We start from the raw sequence: 19,540 nt of genomic DNA, 5'->3' as shown, positions 1-19,540 counted from the left end.
ATAAACAAGTATATATGATATTAACAAGGAATATATTCACAAAGAATGCCTAAACTAACAAGTCGACCTTTGGTTCGATATTGCAGAAGAAATAAATCCCCGGCAACGGCGCCAAAAACTTGATGCGGATTCCGGAGAATGCTCACTAAGGGATAAGTGTACCCCGTCGTTATCAAGTAATAAATTTCTGGTTTAAGTCCAGGTTATCGTCCACAGGATTTATTTCTGCAAGTATCAAGCTACTCGATCTCGGATGTTATCTAGGCTTAGGGGGTTTTGAGTTTGGTTTGTTAATTAATCTACTCCTAGGTTGAATTATGCTAATCCTAGCTAAGTTATCTAATTCTAACTAAATTATTCTAAGCCTAACTAAGTTACTCTACCCCTAATTGATCTTTCATTAATGAAACTATTCGAAGGAACATGGTATGAACGATAATAATAAAGATAGATTATCAAGTCTATTGAATAAAGACCTAATCTAAGTCACTTGTATTCAAGGCGATTAACCCTACTTACCCTCCTGAGGTTCCTAGCGCGTGATTCCCTAAGGCCGAAACTAGGTCTAAGGCTCAGTAAATTGGCGCTTAATCAACTAAGAGGTTGTCAATCTCCTAGGCTCTGACTAGGTCAGATTCAGCTCGCAATATGTGCCTACTAGATTTTGGGGCTTTTGAATGAGTTAAACCAATTGAATAAAGCGTAAGACAAGAATTAGACAATAAACATAGAACAAAACAAGAGCTAAATTATTATTAAAAGCGAAGGTAATTGTCACAAGATACAATAAGTCAAGTTCGGAAACTGTATCAAAGAGTACAAACATGGAAAGATAAAAGGAGATACGAAAATCCCTTTCAGGGAACCTGTTTACTCTGCAGCAGACGACTTGATCTTAAGGACGGACCTTGATAATTCCTCGGTAGAAAGCTTTGAAGGAGCTTCAATGGAGTTTGAGGAAGGTGGAGAAGATGAAGAGGAATTACAAGGGGAAAGCTAAAATAATTTACAAAAACGAAAGATCCTTAATTTACAATTGAAAATTCCTATTTATAGACGCGTCTCGGGCCTCGATTTGACCTATTTTCGTGTCCTAGTTGGTGTAGGAAGACGTGGGGCCGAACGTGGCTTCGTGGGGGCGGAATTGGTCTTTTTGACCAATTCCCGCAGGGCTGCTCGCCGAGCAGGAAAGGCTGCTCGGCGAGCAGGGCTGCTCGCGCCGAGCAGCCCCCTGCTCGCCGAGCAGGCGCCTGGTGGCCTGCTCGGCGAGCAGGCTCCTACTCGCCGAGCAGGCTCCTGCTCGGCGAGCAGGCCTCTGGCGGCCTGCTCGGCGAGCAGGCATAGCCTGCTCGGCGAGCAGGAATAGCCTACTCGGCGAGCAGGCCTCCAGAGGCCTGCTCGGCGAGCAGAAATGGCCCGTGGGGCCCTGCTCGCCGAGCGTTTTCGCCCGAAGCGCGCTCGATCCAAGCTCGATGAGTTTTGCGACCTTTTTCGTCCGACTTCACACCTGCCTATGCATAAAAACTCCGGAAAACATTAGTCCAAAAGCCAAATTGATCCGTCAACCGCTTATTTTGAGCAAACGCTTCGTTTGGTGCGACTTTTGACGGACCAATTAGCTTCAAAAGATAACGGAATTCTAATACGCATGCTATTTCGGCCGTATTTGCCTAAATTGATTACAAAACGAGCCTAAACGACGAAAAGTAAATAGAATGTTCTCAATTCCTAACTAACTCACACAAAAGCATTTAAATGCGAGAATTGCTCGCTTATTAGCCAAATAACTCTAAAAACCGTCCTAAAACCGTACCCAAAGATAGGGGTTTTTGACCCCTATCAACCATCAATGTCATAGCAGGCGGACCTGGATACCAGCCAATGCTAAAAAAGGCAAGGACTGCCGCCCTTGACAAGACGTCATTAAATCGCCCCTTTTCCGATGTAGGTCCTGAAATATCTCCCCATGCGGATGCACTGGTCGTCACTATGATGGTGGAAGGCTGGGAGATGAAAAGAGTAATGATTGATACTGGGAGTTCATGCAATGTCATCACCAGAGGAGCTTTCGCCAAACTCATGATTGATCCTGTCCAGGTAGAGCCAACTATGGTCGATATCTTGGGAGTGACGGGACATACTATCCAAACAAAAGGCCAAGTCACTCTGGATTGTGAGCTTACAGACGATGATCAGGTCTAGAGGGGTGATCTGGAATTTTCTGTCTTGGATGGTCAGTTAGCTTACAATATCATCCTCGGACGGCCCTTTATCTCCGAAGTGGCAGCCCTTATCTCCATACGCCACTTAACACTTTACATCCCCACGGGCAAGGGAGGTGTAATGATCCGAGGTAGCCAAAAGGTGGCCCAGGAGATATATTCGGCATCACTAATGATTCGCCCACAATCTAAGGAGGAAGATGAAGAGGAGCGCGTCACAATGGCCTTGGGCGAGACCGAAATGTACCTTATGGCAGATGAAAAGCAGGTGTGAATGGCTAAAGGGCTCAAAGGTGAAATTAAAAATGCAATCACTAAGGTACTCTGTAAGGCGGAAGATGTCTTCGTATGGAAGGATGAAATTCTTCCCGGAATCAGTCCAGACATGATCACTCACAAGCTCAACATTGATAAAGATGCAGTTCTCGTGGCTCAGAAACGAAGAAACCATGGCCCGGAAAGACAGAAGGTGATAGAAGAAGAGATCACCAAGCTCCAGCGGACGGACGCCATTGAGGAGGTGCTTTACACACAGTGGTTGGCGAATGTCGTTTTGGTGAAAAAAGCGGGCGGATCTTACCGCATGTGCATTGACTTTACGGATCTCAACAAAGCTTGCCCTAAAGACAACTACCCTTTGCCATGTATCGACATGCTCGTAGACGGAACCGCCGGTCACGCCATGTACTCCTTTACTGATGTGAAGTCAAGTTATCATCAGATCCCCATGGAGCCCTCAGATAGAATCAAGACCTCGTTCGTAACACACCAAGCCACTTATTGTTTCAAAGTTATGCCCTTTGGGCTTAAGAACGCGGGTGCAACTTATCAGAGGATGATGAACAAGATATTCGCAGATAGTAAAGGGGATAACTATTCTGTCTATGTAGATGACATGATCATCAAAAGTACGACCATAGAAAAGCATGCGGATGATATAAAGGAGGTACTGGACGTACTCCGACGCCACAACATTAAGCTGAACCCAGAGAAGTGCACTTTTGGTGTGACGTATGGAAAATTCTTAGGGTTCAAGATCAGCGAAAAAGGAGTTAGCCCAAATCCTGACAAGGTTAAGGCTGTCCTAGAAATGCAAGCACCACGGAATATCAGAGAAGTACAACGCCTTAATGGGCGTATCATAACCTTGGGCAGGTTTATCTCTTGTTCAGCTCGCAGATGTCAGCCCTTTTACGAGGTCATTAAGAAGCAAAAGGCATTCGAGTGGAATGAGGATTGTGAAAGGGCCTTCGAAGGAATCAAGCGGTTCCTCACGGAGCCACCCATGATGAGTCGACCTTTGAAGGGAGAGGACCTCTACATGTATGTATCGGTTACAGATAAAGCCGTATGCACGGTCATGATACGAGAGGAGGATGGCCAGCAATTTCCGATTTATTACGTGAGCAAGATTTTGAAAGACGCTGAAACCAGATATTCTAAACTTGATAAAATGGCGCTGGCTGTTGTCACCATGGCAATCCGCCTTAGGCCATATTTTCAGGCGCATACTGTAGTGGTTCGAACGAATATACCAATGAGAAAGGTGTTGCAGAGACCAGACACTTCGGGAAGGTTGATGGAATGGGCAATTCGCCTGGGCGAATTCGATGTAAGATATGAAAGCAGGTCAGCTTTAAAGAGTCAGGTCCTGGCAGACTTCGTGAATGAATTCACTGATGAAGGGATAGATCATCCCAAGCCTCCAATAGAGGAGTGGACAATGTACACCGACGGCGCCTCCTCGGCGGACGGAGCTGGTGTAGGCGTTGTGATCAAGGGCCCCAATACATAAAATTACGGTACGCAGCAAAATTAAATTTCCATGCAACTAATAATGCTGCTGAATATGAAGCTCTGATATTGGGATTACGCCTACTCAAAGAAATCACTCCTGAGCGGATTGTGATCTATAGTGATTCTAAGCTAATGGTCAACCAAGTAATCAAGAATTACGAGGTGAAAGACGAGGTTCTGGCCAAATACGTAGCAGAAGTCAAAAAATTGCTGGATCACCTTGAGACTAAGGAAACTAAATGGGAACTGATTCACGTACCAAGGGAGTCCAACACAGAGGCGGATCATTTGGCCAAAATGGCCTCTTGTGAGGAGAACTGGACAGATCCGGATTGTCCCTTCGAGGTTAAAATAGCTCCAACCTTCGCCTCAGAGGAAGTATCCCTACTCACAACGGTAGAAGATGATTGGAGATCGGTCATCCGCCAATATCTGCTAAATGGAACCTTACCTGAGGACAAAGAAGAGGCACGACGGATAGTTAGGAGAGCGGCCTATTTCTCCATGATCAATGACGGCCTTTACAGAAAATCCTTTAGCCATCCCTGGTTGAAGTGCATTCTGCCGGAAGAGGGACAACAAATCCTCAAAGAGCTACATGAGGGATCATGTGGGGCTCATGAAGCATCCGCCGCCATCTTGAAGAAATCCAGGTTAGCAGGTTTCTATTGGCCCACGGCAGAATTGGATGCCCAAAAATTGGTAGAATCTTGTCACAGTTGCCAGATTCATGCGAATGAATCACATACTGCCAAACATATCCAGAGGCCCATCATAGAAGGACGGCCATTCGCCCTCTGGGGAATAGACATTGTTGGCCCATTTCCTCCGACTCGCCGACAGAGGAGGTACGTAGTAGTGGCAGTGGACCATTTCACCAAGTGGGTAGAAGCCGAAGCTGTGTCCTCCATCACTACAGAACGAATGGTGGAATTTGTCAAAGACAACATCGTGGGAAGATACGGTGTTCCACATACCATCATCACCGATAATGGAACACAGTTCAACTGTGGCGAATTCAAAGCTTTCTGTGAAGGGTTGGGCATCCTGAATAGATTTGCCTCCGTTTATTATCCCCAGTCCAATGGGATGACTGAAGTTACAAATCGGACGATCGTAAAGGGGATAAAGAAGAGATTGGGAGAGCATGATAAGAAGTGGGCGGACCAGCTGACAGGCGTTCTATGGGCTTATCGCACCACCCCAAGGACGGCCACAGGGGAAACACCATTCGCCCTTTCTCATGGAGTCGAAGACGTGATCCCAGTTAAAATACAGGTCCCCAGTGATAGAGTGGCCTTTTATTGTGAAGAGGACAACGGTAAACGGCTAAGGGAGCACCTAGATCGGATAGAAGATCGCAGGGACCAATCCTATGTGCGTATGGCGGCATATAAACAGCGGATCGCAGCTTATCATGATAAAAACGCCAAGCTTGTGGATCTAAATGTGGGTGATCTTGTGCTCCGAAAGGCTGACAAAGTCCAGTCTCGAGAAGGCAAGGGCAAGTTAGGGCTCAACTGGACGGGTCCGTATCAGATAGTGGACAAGATTGGGTTCGCCACATTTAAAATCCAAGATATGGAGGGTAACACACTGCCACGCACATGGAACCTCCAAAATCTCTGCAAATATTTTGTCAGAAAATGAAGTGTACACACGGTCTTGAGTACTCTTTTTCCTTTAATAAGCTTTTTCCCATGTGGTTTTTCTTATTAAAGGTTTTAACGAGGCTCACCTATAAGACCTACTTGCTGTAATAAAGTATTTCTCCCATTAATAAACATCATTTGTTCTGTTATCTATGTTCTTTTTAAAAGTTTGTTGCAGCAATATCAATATTCCAGTCTTAAAAAGAAGGGGGCATCCAACGCTCTCCACATTTACAACGTATCGCTATCTTATAGCTACTTTCTTTTCGCCTTAAAGACGTAAGAGAACCAATCTTATGGGCGGATCTGTCTCTAAGCGGATCCCAATCTCCAATAGAGTTAAAACGATCCTTGGACGCAAGGTCTTTACACTCTCTTATCCTTCCCAGAGAAGGATTCACAAGTCCTACGGGCGGATCACTTCACCTCAAAGATAGGTAACAAATTGATCCCCTGGGCAGCTTTACTTCCTCTAGAAGGAATAGAACAGCTTCTAACCTTCACAAAGGTTCATACAATAGAGTATGGCTGGCCACCTACTCCAACACAAATCCTAGATGCCTATATATTTCCTTACGCAAACGTAAAGGCAAAATAACATAGCTTCTATGAAGGATTAAAACAAATTGTACTTAGAGGCGTTTTTACAATATCACAAATAAAAACAAACTAAGTAACAATGGGAGCATCCTCCTTTGCGCTTTCCTTGCTCACGGCGCTTGCTTGGGGATCTTCCTTCTCCACATCCACAGATACGCCAGCCGGAGATACCTCCTTATCCGCAGAGGATGTGGGACCAAGGAGAAGAGTCTGGTCAGGAATCGGTTCTTCACCCGCCTTAGGGGACACCTCCTCAAGCTCCTCCAATGTAACAGTAGTGGACGGCTTGGTTTCCTCCATGGGCCCCTTCATCCATCTCCGAACATAATCACGGAGGTACTCCTTAGCATCTGACATTTTGTTGAATTTCGCCACATCCTCTGGTTCGGGGACGGCGAATTGCGGATCTGTGAAATTAGTCTCAGGATACGCCAGTGAGAAGTACGCCATGAGCATTTCGCCGTAATAAAAGGCTTGCTCACCCGCCATATATTCAGCTTCTCCAAGGGCGTCCTCGTGGTTTTTGGCATCAGACACGATCTTTGCCTTTAACTTCTCAATTTCTGCGTCCCTAAGAACCAAGGCGGCTGTGGCAGAAGCAAGGTTTGCATTAGCGGAAGTGAGGTTTGCATTAGCAGAAGCGATATTCGCATTGGCTTCCGCTACCTCTTTCTCTAACTTCTCGACGGTTGCCTTATCCGCCACATTTTGAAGGAGCTCTGTTTCCATGGTACGTATGCGAGTATACAACTGTCAAAAACAAACAATTCATTCAAAAAGGAATGAAGGACTAGTATTTTCTGCAAAACGAAATCCTTTCTAAAGGAACTCACCATGAGGAGCTCCGTTTTCCCCTTTTGCGCATGAATGGAACCAGGAATCTGGTTATGGTTCCTCTGCACTTCGCCCACCTGACCTAAGGCCTCATCCAAATCGTTTAGGATAGATTCATTCTCGAAAGAACCTTGGGCTCCAAATTTGGCGGACCAGTATCCACCAATATCGGGTTTCGCCGTCTACACAAACGTTCAAGGGTCAGAACTCAAGTCCAAAACTTGATGAACAAATAAAGATAAAAGGTAACCTACCTGTGCAATCTCCCCAGCAGGCCTGGCGGACCTCATGGCATCCGCCATAAGCTTAGGGCCTCCAGTGGTGGTAGGCTTCCTCCTCTTTAGTGGCGGCTCAACCACCGTTTCCGTAGGACGTTTTCCAGTATTCGTTTGAGGATTCGCCGCTTGATCTTTCTTGCGTGCTTCAGCCTCCAGAAACTTCCTACGCTTCTCTGCAAGAGCGTGATTGGCCTTAGATAAACCCCTGCCAAAGAAAACATTAAAGTAATCAAAGTTCATGAAGAAATGAAAGGTACCTTGGTCAAATTGCGTAATCCTTGAGTAAATGAATTGATCCCCTTCCAGGCGAATCAATGGAATATCACTCATCATGAAAGCTAAGGCATCCACATATGTCCATGCATCCGCCTTGATCTGCTTCATGAGCTCCGCCACCTTCTCATCACTATCCGTTAAAATTCGCATATCGCCCGCCATATGTAACGGCCTGGGATTCCAGACTGAAGGAAAACCCAATGGTTCGCCATCTTTTATCTTCACGTAGAAGAATTTCTCATCCCAGCAATGGACATTGGACATTTTGTCACTAAAGGGCGAATATACTCCGAATTTGGCGAACGTAAGATAGGATTCGGACTTCCGTTTTGATGGTTTGTGAAAGGCTCTAAAGATACGACATGTATATACCATTCCTAAATTTGAGGCGAGGTAGCAGTCTAAAGCGATATCCAACCAGCAGTTGGGATGTAGCTGGCTGACCATGATGTCAAAGTAGGAGAGGATGTCCGCCATCATCTTCGGAAGAGGAAGTCGGAACCCTCTCTCCACATGACTGCAGTATACTGTAAGGAAACCGCTAGGCGGACAGGAAGGACGTTGATGAGATGCGGCAAGCTGAGTCTCATAGTTCTTGATCCAGGGAAAGCGATTCGCCAGATCCGCTAGATCCGCGGCGCTCATACGAGACGGAGTAGACTCCGCTCGGGGATTCTTTTTCTTAGGAGGAATTGAAGAAGAGGCCATTGTCCCCGGAAACCACCTAGATGCACCGGCCGGAGCGGCGCCAGAGACAGAAGTAAAAAGAATCGGGTTCCTAGTGGAACGAGTTTGATAGTGATTACACGCCGAGTCACTAAACCCAGCTAAATCAGAGTTAATCGTGCCTTCGGAAGAAAAAGAGTTCCCTGATGACGAAGTGGTCCAACTAAAATCGACTTCTATTTCGGGAGAAGAGGTTGAATTAAAAAGTTCTGAACTTGATCTAGAAGATGAAGACGAACTTCTAAACATCCAGAGAAAAGTTAAACAAAAGAAAATGAACTTACATGAGAAATCGGAAGCTTGGTGCGAAACTCTGAAAAATTCCCGGAAAAAGCTTCAAGCAATAGAGAAAAAACGAAGAAGTAAAGAAGAAAGAGAAAGCGAAAGAGGAAGAAGAAAGTTTTCTCCTTCCTGGGACAGTGCGTCCACTACACGTGTCATTCATCCATTGGCATTGAACAGTGTGCTCATTAATGCAGGTGTTTATGACGGCGCGCGGAATCTCAAAAGCCCTAAAGGACTTTAAGGGCATTTTGGGGGGCTTCTGATAACATCGAGATATTAACCCGAGGACTAAAAGGGATATTCACCTCAAGAACGCCGTGTAGTGATCCCCAAAGGGGAGCTGGCAGGCGGATCTCCATGGATCTGCTCTGAGAGATCCGCTGGCGGACCTATGAGGCGAATCTCTTCATTCACCTGATTCGCCACTATAACGGCTGGCCGCCGACTCGGCCATAAAGATCATTAATGAATTATTAATTAGCTAACTGCCAGGTTAAAGATAACTCGTAACCACCATTAATGGAGCATTAATGGAGACTTTCTAGTTTCCTGAAGGTTACAACTTCTCAGCTATATATAGCTTGATTCCCTAGGTTATCGAGGTACACATTCTCACAACCTTTGTCAATTCAGTTTGTTTCCTCGATTCATCTTACTGACTTTGGCATCGGAGCTTCCCCCCGTCGAACCCAACGACGCCCCCACAGGGACGGAAGTTGATCATAATTTCTCTACTCGTTATCAACTAACAAACATATAATAACCATAACCCACCTTTTGTTGATCCGACATGAAGACCCATCCAGTTTCTCTAACCGCGCCAAAATCATCTTGCAAAACTTGTAGAAACCATGACCAGGATTCCTTGCACTCAGAGTCAACAACAGCAACATCAATTGGAAATAGGTTCTCGTTGCCATCCCTACCAATTGCAGCCAACAACTGCCCACCCATCATTCCTTTCAAATGACAACCATCAAGGCATATAATTGGCTGTATGCCAGAGAAGTATCCTTGTTTTTGTTCAGCCATCCGAACGTACATGTGTTGAAACAAAACAATCTCCCTAGGAACTCCTAACCCATGGTCTAGCTTCAACTCCATTTTTATTTGGACAACAGTTCATGGATTAGTTACTTTGAGAGTCTCAGCATAATCATACAACCTCTTATATTGATCCCTGATTTGACCAGATATAATTTTCCTCCCCTCACTCTTAGTCCTATAGCATTTTCGAATAGACACCTCATAGCCCAAATCCCTCTTAATCTTATTCTTCAGGTATGACACTTTCAAATCCTTATCATCCCTCATGTCTTCCAAATATTTCTCACAAAGGTATGAAACCTTACAAAATTTCTCATTGTATTGTTTAGGACAAGTATGATTGAGATTACATGTCTTTATTTTGAAAGTTTGAGTGCCCCTAACCATAGATCCTCTAATCCTGAACTCACAACCATCTGCATCACACTTAACATACACGACTGAAGGTCCATTCTTTCTGAAACAAAAAGTGTGCCCTCCCTCTACGGCCCAAGCCCTCAAAGCTTTTCTAAAATCCTTAGCACTCCTAAAGGTCATACCTAATGCCAAATTTTTGGTCATTGCATTGTATTCTACATTTGGGGTTACTCCCTCATCATCTGAGCCTTGCAAGCTCCTTAACTCATCATCCAGGTCAGGAGCAGCCTTATTGAAGACAAATTCTACCTCCATCCTGTTTGAATTGCGATTGAAAACATCACTGTGACCTTCTCTATTAGGGACATAACTAGTACCTTCATTTGGAATTTCATCTTCATTGTCTAATGACACATCTTCACTGTCAGATATATCAAACCCTGAAACCACTTCAAACTCACTATCTTCACTATCATCACCATCTTCTTCCCCATCGGTGTCCTGATTGCCATCACTGTCCTCATCACTATCATCCTCACCATCATTGTCATCGTCACTTTCACCACTCTCCTCAACACTTTCTTCCCTCCTATCCTCTTCCATACAATCACCTCTATCTTCACCACTAACATTACCCACATCTTCCCCCATGTATTCTACCCCATGTTCACCTATATCTTCCCTATTAACATCACCCATACCATTGTTAACAAAACAATCTTCAACTTCTAGTTCATCTATTGCATCCCAATCCATACCTATATCAAACCCTACTTCTTCTTCAAGTATGTTTCCTCCATCAACACCAACCCCAGCTACTTCTTCTCTACCTTCTATACCAACCCTATCTACTTCTTCTCTACCTTCCCTATCTACTTCTTCTCTACCTTCTATACCATCCCTATCTACTTCTTCTCTACCTTCTATACCATCCCTATCTACTTCTTCTCTACCTTCTTTACCATCCCTATCTACTTCTTCTCTACCTTCTATACCATCCCCAACTACTTCCTCTCTAGCTTCTTTACCAATCCCAATAACTTCTTCCCTAGCTTCTTTACCATTAGCCACATACACACCATCCAATGGATCTACTCCTTGCACTATTGCTTCATCAACTAGACCTCCTCCACCCTCACTATCTAATGACACATCCTCACTATCTATGCTATCAAATCCTGAAACAAATTCAAAGTCAATATCATCACTGTCCTCATTATTATCACCTCCATCCACACCTATATTCACATTTTCAACTTGTTCATCTCCACCCACAGGTACATTCACATCCTCACCTTGTTCATCTCCCTCCACACACACTTCCTCAGCTAGTTGTACTCCAACCCCATCATCAACTAGAGTTAAATCCTCTATCTCCCCTACCATCACTAGCTCAAGACCACCAACTGTAGAGTGTAAGCTATTATCTGAGTTGGATGCATTTGACTCTACGGGTGAATGTTCATCACCATCATCCAGATTGACAAATACATCATCCCTAATCATTGACACAGGTTTAGGTAGAGCTTCATAATAAACATCCCATATATCCCACTTGCTATTCACATCTGCCACACTAAGACATGATTTATCATCTACTATCTCCCAATAACTCCATTCACCTCTAAGACCTATCACATGCATCCACATCCTACACCCACCTGTATACTTTAGCTGCCTATAAAATTCCAACAACCTATAATAGCCTAAATAATCCTTGTCTAATGTAATCTCAGCTTCATCTCCCCTTAAATATTTCATAGAATCATCAAATGAGGACCATTTGCCTCCGTGGTGAAATACCAGAGTCACATATCCAGCCATCTGCATCCATTCATTCAACAAACCGGTAAAAACAAACAAAACAATAGTAAATAACTATATAATGACCAACAAAACCATACTCAACTTATATATCAAACCAAAAAAAGCTAACAGACAACACTAATCGATCACACGAAACAAAGAGATGCAAAAAAAAAGACTCCTCGAAAATCCTAACACAAATTGATCACACTAAATCACTGTTACATGCAATATAACAGTTTATGATAATACCCAACAAAAAACAAACCACAAATTCCGATTATTCATCGTAAAAACAGAAAACCCTAACTTAATCAAACAAAATCCGAACCAGGAAAACATCGACCATAAGAAAGAAATCAAAATTTCCATGGATATTGTGCCCTTACCTTGGCTGACACGTAACCCCTTACAAAACCTTGAACTGTAGTTGCCCTACCCACTTCGAACAAGCGATTCCAACGTCTATCTAGCTTCGTCGCTTCAGAAAACACACACCTTCAGTAGTAGGAACTATGATCGAAGTGGTTATGGGTGAGTTCTTGGTTGGATGACACTTCGTATTCCGATTTTGGAAAGCGATCAATGCAACTGAAATATGGAAAGTCACTAAAGATGTAAAGACGCTGGTATAGAAACTTCTGGAGCTTATATAGGTCTCCCAATAAATTCGGACGAGTCTACCCTTTGCCACGTCACCAAGTTAAACGGTGTTTCCAGCATTTCCGTAATTCTTATAACGGCGTAAGTCACAGTCCTTTTTTCTGGTAAAACCAAACCACAGGGGTTTTTTTTGAACAACGTGAAACCACAGGGGTTGTTTTTGGAATTTACCCTAAAATAAATGATAGGATTTTTTTAAATGATAGGAAATTTAAACTTTATAATAATGAAAAACTTAAACTAGGCGAGAGTGGAGCAATGGTAGCTCATCTATTATCGTGAATAGCGTGAGCTTGAATAATGGTAGCATCCTCCGTTGGAGTAAAAGGTCGATGTTGAACCTCCGGCGAGAGCTGGTTACACCACCGTAACCGGTATAAATTTTGGTTTTGGCACTTTGAGGACTATAATAAGTAAAGATGCATGAAGTTTAACCGGATCAAATTGTTCAACCGACATTGGATCAACCGGTTCGTGGTTCATTTGGATGGTTTGAGTGGTTCTAGCCGATTTTCAAAGATTAAAAACTGAACCATCTCCAATCCGAAATTGTAGGATATGGACTAATTAGATCCCAAATACTGATAAATTAAACAGAAAAGTATATATATAAAAAAAACAAACCAAATTTTATTTCAATTGAGGGAGTGATTCAATGAGTAATTTTAATATATATTTTAAGACCTAACAAAAAAACATGGAGGTGCAGGGAATCGAACCCCATGCCTCTCGCATGCGAAGCGAGCGCTCTACCATATGAGCTACACCCCCAACATTTAATGCATTTCAAGTTTCTTTTTATATTAAAATTATCTGTTATAATTTCTTTTCAATGGATAGTTGCTTGTTAGAACTTTGAGGACTGTGGTAAGTAAAGATGCATTGTTCAACCGATGTTGGTGCATGGTTCATTTAGATGGTTTGAGCAGTTCTGGCTGATTTTCAAAAATTAAAAAACTGAAGCAACTTCAATCCAAAATTGAAACAAAAAAATGTGGAGGTGCGGGGAATCGAACCCCGTGCCTCTCGCATGCGAAGCGAGCGCTCTACCATATGAGCTACACCCCCAACATTTAATGCATTTCAAGTTTCTTTTTATATTAAATTTAAGTATCTGTTATAATTTCCTTTTCAATAGATAGTTGCTTGTTGGAACTTAATTGTTTCGAAATGAAAAACACTGTTTTTATTTTACTTGTCAAATAGGGATTTTGCCCCAAAGTGGGGTTTATAATGAAAAATTAACCATATAAAGGGCCCGATTAAACTTTATACCTACTGTGGGGCTGGTTTAACTGGGAGCGAAACCGGAAGCCAACCTTTCGGTTTCGTTTTGCAAAGAAACTGGAAGGCAAACTTCCGGTTTCTCATTTTTATTTATTTATTTTTTTTAAATAAAAAATAAAAACTGGAAGCCAGGCTTCCGATTTCTATTTTTTAATTTAAAAAAATAGAGACCGGAAGCTAGGCTTCCGGTCTCTTAGCCCTTTGGGCAGAGTGTGGATAAGACCACACTCTGCCCTTATTCCACCGAATATATTCGGTGGAATAAGTTAGTAAAATCTCACTGCTCCTATCATGGGAGCAGTGAGACTATACATTCACGGTTTGCCGTAAATGTATAGAGCAAAATATTTTTTTCTCCCCCATTCCCTCATCTTTCACCCCCCCCCCCCCCCCCCCCCTTATTTAAATTTAATTATTTCACTCTCATCTCTCATTATTCACCCCTTTATCCCTTCAACCCCTCATTTTCATTTATTTTTCTTATTTCTCACACTTCTTCAATCTTCTCTTCTTATTTTCTTATTCTATTCCTTTTCTTCTTATTATTTTTTTTTCTACTCCACTAACCCCCTTAAATATTTTATTTTCTCTCTTAATCTCTCACAATTCACAAGATTAATCTTTCACCCTATTTGAAGAGTTCAAAAAAATTAAAGGTATGTTTAAGCAATGTAATTTTTTTTATATATGTAATTAGTATTAATACATTGGTTATTTTCTATATATTTACTTAACTTTATTTTTTTCCATGTTGGTGCATAATAGAAGAAATCTACTAAAGAACAAAAGTATGTAATTATTTATTTATTTCATATGTATTAAATATGTTAATATTGGAAATTAAATTAATTAAATGAAAAAACTATAAATATGTTAGAGAAATGTGTAAAAAAAATTATGTTAAATATTAGATATATATGTTATAAATATGTTAAATGTTTGAAATAGGTTAGAAATATGATAAAATGTTAAAATTATGTTAGATGTGTTATATGAGGGTAAATTACATACGTGGTGTACAACCTTTACCCGTAATCACACTTTGGTGTACAACCAAAATTTTGTCCCACTAAACTGAACAACCTTTTAATGACCTCTCACTAAAGTGTACAGCAGGTAAAAATGACCGGTCAATACTCAGTCAACGCGCCACCTCAGCTTTGACCGGTCAAAAAGTTAAAAAAATTCATCCACTTAATATAAAATTACTTCTATACCCCTATCTCTCCATATCTTCATCTTCTTCATTCTACTTCTTTCTCTCTCTTCAAATTTCTTTCTCTCTTTAACCTCTCTCTTTGAATTTCTTTATCTCTCTAATCTCTCTCACTAAAATCAATACCATCAAATCTTTGTAGGAAACTTCAAATTTTTTTTTCTCTCTAACCTCTCTCTCTTCAAATTTCTCTCTCTAACCCCTCTCTCTTCATAATGGCAGATTCAGAACTCAACCAAAAACATAACTATCAAAATGAAAATAGACTTCAAGCAAATCAATAAATAAAAAAATTGAAGATGATGGTTAATAAGGAACTATGGTGCGATTGTAATTTGAAACTGCCAAAATTTTGATTTGAATAAATTGGTCTTTCAATTATTTTGTAATTGTTGGTCATGAAATGGTGAAGGAACATAATATGTGGAGGAAACCACATCATTTCTCTCTTTCTTTTAAAAAATAATCAAATTACTGAAATATCATTGCTAATCATAGTTTTATATGCAGACTTTTATTTACAAAACTAGCACAAGAGGGTTGCATTACAGAATAGATTTGTATATGAAATTATCATGTGCTGGACTAGTTTGGCAGGAATCTACGAGCTTTGTCATCTGATTTTTTCTTACGCAATTGGTCATTTCTTCATTTGCCGACTGCCATTTCACCTGTTGAAACTGGAAAGTGCTGCTTTAAATCCTTTTGATGAAGACAACATGAATACGATAACAACAATAAAGCCTTAGTCTCGAAATGATTCAGGTCGACTAACATGAACCATCATATAAAACCGTGAAATGAAGACAACATGAAATGCTTGAAAACATAACTATCAAACAGAACTCAACCTGCCATTATGGAGAGAGAGGGGTTAGAAAGAGAGAAATTTGAAGAGAGAGAGGTTAGAGAGAGAAAGAAATTTGAAGTTTCCTACAAAGATTTGATGGTATTGATTTTAGTGAGAGAGGTTAGAGAGATAAAGAAATTCAAAGAGAGAGGTTAGAGAGAGAGAAATTTGAAGAGAGGGAAAGAAATAGAAGGAAGAAGATGAAGATATGGAGAGATAGGGGTATAGAAGTAATTTTATATTAAGTGGTTGAATTTTTTTGACTTTTTGACCGGTCAAAGCTGAGGTGGCGCGTTGACTGAGTATTGACCGGTCATTTTTACCTGCTGTACACTTTAGTGGGAGGTCATTAAAAGGTTGTACAGTTTAGTGAGACAAAATTTTGATTGTACACCAAAGTGTGATTACGGGTAAAGGTTGTACACCACGTATGTAATTTACCCTGTTATATGATAGAAATGTATGATTTATGATAAATGTTTGAATTATTTTAAATTTTAGAAATGTTTAAAATAATTTTTTTATTATTTTTTATCTAAATATTTTTTTATATGTAATTAGTATTAATACATTGGTTATTTTCTATATATTTACTTAATAATACTATCTTTATTTTTTTTCCATGGTGGTGCATAATAGAAGAAATCTTCTATAGAAAAAAAAAAGGTATGTAATTATTTATTTATTTGAAGTGATATGTATTAAATATGTTAATATTGGAGATTAAAATAATCAAATGAAAATACTATAAATATGTTAGAGAAATGTGTAAAAAACTATATTAAATATTAGATATATATGTTAGATGTTATAAATATGTTAAATGTTTGAAAAAGGTTAGAAATATGAAAATATATTAGAATTATGTTAAATGTGTTATATAATAGAAATATTTGATTTATGATAAATGTTAAAAATGTTTGAATTATTTTTGATGAAAATGTTTATAACTTCATTAGAAACGTTTGACATGTCCGGAAATCTATGAATTTGTTTAAATGCTAAAATTATGTTAAATTTTAGAAATGTTAGAAATATTAGTAATACGTTAGAAATATGTTAAATGTTAGAAATATTTTAAAATGTTAGAATAATGCATAATATGTTATATGTTAGAAATGTAAAAAATATTAGCAATATGTTTTGATGTTAGAAATATTGAGATAACATTTATGTACTTGTATAATATGTAGGATAACGTGGAACAAATGACTTACCAAAACAGACCTCAACAATTAATAAATCCAGGACCGATAATTGATGAGTTATTGACACAACAGAAAATACATTGTTCCCAAGGCGTTTGGTTGGAGGAGGTAATATTATCGTTTTCTCAATAGTGATCAATTTTCTGACAATAATATAAAGGGAAAAGTACAAAAATAAACCTTGTGGTTACACCTGTTTTCGAACAACACCCATGTGGTTTAGAAGTTTGCAAAATGGTACAATGTACTTCATTCCGTTAGCAAACACATACCAAATTGACTAACGGTGTTAAAAGTCAAAGGAAAAAGAGTTAATTTGGTCCTTATATTTATTTATTTTATAAATTAACCTCCCTTATTATCTAATTATCACAAATAAACCCCAAAATAAAAATTCAAATTCAAATACATCATCTTCTCCATCCCATTAATTTCTTATTTTTGTTTTTCTTTCTCTCTCTTCTCTCTCTCCTCTTTGTTAATTTCTCTCTAAAATCAATTGAATTTCTCTCTCTAAAAAAGAAACAATCTCTCCAAATCAACATCATTAACTAAAGGGTAAATTAACTAATAATTGAAAATCATTCAACATTTGTAACAGCAGTTCAAACTTCATTTCTCATATCAAAATACCATAAATTAACATCAAATACCTCAACATCAGAATAATCGTGATGAATATATTCATCATAAACAGCTCTCTTTATTGGATCCGAAAGAGTATGTAAGCTTCCTTAATCTTAATAAACATCCGACTATACTCCTCAACCTCATCCGGTGGCAGTGGTGAAAGGTATGAGTTATATTTCCTGGCCAATTTCTTATAGGCCTGTTTAATTTCAGTCAAGGAACCGGATTCCGGTATACCCAGAATCTCGTAGAAGCTTAAATTGGCCACAATTGTGTCACGATCGGTAGACTTAGTTTTGAATGAAGAATTTGGAAAGTGGGTAAAGGGCTTGAAATGGAGAATTGAGTCGGGTCTGGATGTTATGGGAGGAGGGGTGGAGAATATAGTTGTGGAATGCTGGAAGAGAGAAGCGTCGCTCCCCGGAAAGGTTAAACCATACCCGTTTCGTGGTGTATAAGGTAGTAGCTATTCAAATGGAGTTTATTAGGAGTCTAATATTTGGTAGCAGTTGTGTTGATAAGAAGGTTCTCCTCCGATCAGTGACTGCGAAGAGCATTGAGGTGGATTCATAGGAGTTTCCTTGTTCATGTGCTACCGAAGAAGATGGTGATGAACAATATCAATTAGAACAATTAGGTGAACAACAGAATCAAGAGGAAGTTTGGCAGATTATTTTCTCCAGATCAAACAAACAATCTAAATGGGTATGGAATTTCATAATTAATATGTTTTTTTTCTGATGACGATTATTTTAAATTTGATATGGTGTTTTTTTTTTTGTCAGTTTGATGAAGTTCTAACCTATTGATTTGGGGATATTGTTTCTTGTTAGAGTGAGAAATTTAATTGATTTTAGAGAGAGAAATTAACAAAGAGAAGAGAGAGAAAGAAGAACAAAAATAAGAAATTAAAGAGATTGAGAAGATAGTGTATTTGATTTTTAATTTTTATTTTGGGGTTTATTTGTGATAATTAGATAATAAGGGAGGTTAATTTATAAAATAAATAAATATAAGGACCAAATTAAATCTTTTTCCTTTGACTTTTAACACCGTTAGTCAATTTGGTATGTGTTTGCTAACGGAATGAAGTACATGGTACCATTTTGCAAACTTTTAAACCACATAGGTGTTGTTCGAAAATGGACGTAACCACATGGTTTATTTTTGTACTTTTCCCTAATATAAATTTTAGAAACACTTGAAGTGACTTTTTGCACATGTGTTTGAAAAATATGTAGGACAATTACAAAGTACTGAAGCCTTCCAAAGCAGTGAAACCTGAAGTTTTTGAAAATATAAATCCAAGAGTTTTGGAAAAGTAGCAAATTGCAGGCTTTGGAACAATTATTGATATGTGGCTTATTAATATAGACCACGCATTGATAACAGCGCTAGTTGAAAGATGGCGGCCGGAAACACACACATTTCACCTCCCTGTTGGAGAAGCAACAATGACATTGTAGGATGTGGAGGTCTTGACTGGAATTCGTGTGGACAGTGAAGCCGTCACATTTGGAAAGATAGGAATTGACTGGTGTACGATATGCCACCGGTTATTAGGTTTTCGGCCAAGAAAGGGTCATGATATTACCGGGGTTGAGTTGAAGATGTCGTGGTTGACTGAGAAGAGCACAACCTCAAATTGATGCACCTGAGTACCTAATCGAGTGTCGTGCACGGGCATTGATACTGCGTATATGCGGTGGCTTTTTGTTTCCTATTAAGAGTGGCAATAAGGTACAGTTGATGGTCCTACCTTTGTTGGAAGATTTCAATGTGACAGGAACATATGCGTGGGGTGCC

At 40.0% G+C, this 19,540-nt stretch overlaps 2 non-coding genes across 2 annotated transcripts; both read right to left on the bottom strand.

Moving 5' to 3' along the window:
- Positions 1 to 13,241: 13,241 nt before the first annotated feature.
- Positions 13,242 to 13,314, bottom strand: TRNAA-CGC (transfer RNA alanine (anticodon CGC)). The gene has a single exon. It is a non-coding gene; the product is annotated as a tRNA-Ala (tRNA).
- Positions 13,315 to 13,538: 224 nt separating this feature from the next.
- Positions 13,539 to 13,611, bottom strand: TRNAA-CGC (transfer RNA alanine (anticodon CGC)). Its single transcript has one exon. It is a non-coding gene; the product is annotated as a tRNA-Ala (tRNA).
- Positions 13,612 to 19,540: the final 5,929 nt, after the last annotated feature.

Source organism: Euphorbia lathyris, chromosome 5, assembly GCF_963576675.1.
Source record: "Euphorbia lathyris chromosome 5, ddEupLath1.1, whole genome shotgun sequence".
In the NCBI taxonomy this organism is placed as follows: domain Eukaryota; kingdom Viridiplantae; phylum Streptophyta; class Magnoliopsida; order Malpighiales; family Euphorbiaceae; genus Euphorbia; species Euphorbia lathyris.
Note: the sequence above shows the minus strand (reverse complement) of the source record. Positions and strands in the feature narration are given on the sequence as shown.